Here is a 2,131-nt window from a genome sequence, read left to right as displayed (position 1 = left end):
TTCTTCATGTAATTTCTCACCAGCTTTTGACAAAGGTGTTTCTCCAATTGTCCTTCCCAGCTGTACCTTGCATGTGAATGAGGCTGCAGAGAGGAGTCCTGCCCCCAGCAGGACCTGTTGGCTGAATGGGCTTCAGCAGCTGGCATAACACAGCCACAACTCCATATATCAATGTAAATTAAACTGAATTAGTAGAAGACAGTAGATTTTCATTATAGGCCAATAGATACCAAGACTGAATGCAAACACAAACTGTAAAAATGATGGGCTCCTACCATACGTGGCACAGCCAGCTGCTGATAGCATGCCCTGCTCTGAAGATTAGGATGTCTTGATTATGTAAATAGTGGAGATTGTTCCATTTGCAAAACTCCACCAAAAAATAAATCACCACAACTTGAACAAACACAAATAAATTGGAATTTTGTCATCATAATTACAATTAGAAACACCCCAAAAATATTGTTCTTCCTTCAGGATGCTTTTAAAGCGGTTCCTAGTCATGACCAATAGTACAGCAGAAGGTAAATGCAGATTACTTCCAATACTGAGGTGAGCACAGTCATTTGGGGCTGCTTCTGACAGAGTTAAGAATGTTTTAGTCTACTCAGCATCTTTTACTGTACTGCCAGCAAGGGGGTTGAGGAATTCCAAGGAGATGGGAGGGGACAGAACCGGGACAGCTGACCCACACAAGCCAAATGGATATTCCATGCCATACAACATAACGTGGAAGGAAACTCTGAGAAGGGGGGAGTTCATCAGCTAGGCTGCTGCTGCTCAAGGACTGGCTGGGCATCAATCATTGGGTGCTTTGCAATTGCTTTTACATTGCTTTTTATATATATATATATATAATTGTCTTTTTTTTTTTTTTCAGCAGATCTGACCATAGCATGTTAACTCAGCGTTATTGAGGATATTGTAGTAGTTTCACAATTCATAGTCAGTATGCTAATTTTTTTCCCTATTTATGGAGGCCGTTGATTGTCTTCTCATGGAAGTGCTATATTATGTAGCACTTTGCAGTTTATTTTACCTGCTGTATTGTTTGCCAATTCTGGGAGTTGGATTTAAGTTTTTATTTTGCTATGCTGTGTGGCCTTGGCCTATGTTATGATAAAATTGTTGTTTGGGAAACTAATCTGGTGTTTGTATTCAGCACTGCAGTCATCTCTGGGCTTCGGGAACCATATTGTGGAGGCTATTAGTAATTATGCTCTTTGCTTTGTCTCCTCAGGGAGCCATGCTATTGAGGAGATGGGAGGACATTTTCCAGCAGTTCCTCAGCTTCCTTTTCTCTTCCACTTTTCCTTCTTCCTCTAAACTAGTTACAAAGGCTCTTGAGAATTTTGTATGTCTGTTTCTAAGCATCATGAATGTGCTTCTGGTTATGTTCATGATTAAGCATTTATTTAAGAACATCACCCAAAGCTGTCTCCTGAGGCTGGATAGTTCTGAGTGGCAGGGAGTGTGGGATGGGATGGGCTGGTGACCAGAGCGATGGGCGGCCACAGTGGTTTAGAACTTCACTTCTGAATAACCGCAGAATCCTGAGAATGAGGTAGAATATTTGGAAAAGGTTTGTTGTCACCCTCACAATCTCAGATTTTAAACGGTAGAGAAAGAATAGAAAACATTACACTTTCAGCAGTCACATTCTAGGTAGAAAAGTGAACTTGTATATAATAAATAAATATACGATATACAACATACACTATGTACAATATGTAATTAATATGTAACATTTTCTTTTACAGTGACCAGACAAAAGATTTTTATTTAAACCCAACAAAACTGTGAATGGGGGCATGCAGTTCTGCTTTCAGGTCTTATTGTACACGTCCAAATGTGGTTTACGCCTCTTTTCTCTGCAGACATTTCTCATTTATGCATTGTTAGTGCTCTTTGCTTCGTTTATATGCATTTTCTCATTCCCAGCTTCACTCCTCGGACCCGTCATTTTGCTTCCCTTCCACACTGACAAATATTCCGTCACTGTGCAACGAAACGATGGCGCTGATCTTAAAACGATCGAAAAACAGTGGAGGAATGCAAAGCTCCGCACTGCAGGAGGCTAAGAGGAAAACTCCGCGGCCCGGCCCGGCCCGGCCCCGCGCGTCGCGCCGGC

Source organism: Meleagris gallopavo, chromosome 5 (genome assembly GCF_000146605.3).
Source record: "Meleagris gallopavo isolate NT-WF06-2002-E0010 breed Aviagen turkey brand Nicholas breeding stock chromosome 5, Turkey_5.1, whole genome shotgun sequence".
NCBI lineage: Eukaryota > Metazoa > Chordata > Aves > Galliformes > Phasianidae > Meleagris > Meleagris gallopavo.
The sequence above is the reverse complement of the archived record's forward strand: the minus strand, read 5'-3'. Positions refer to the sequence as shown.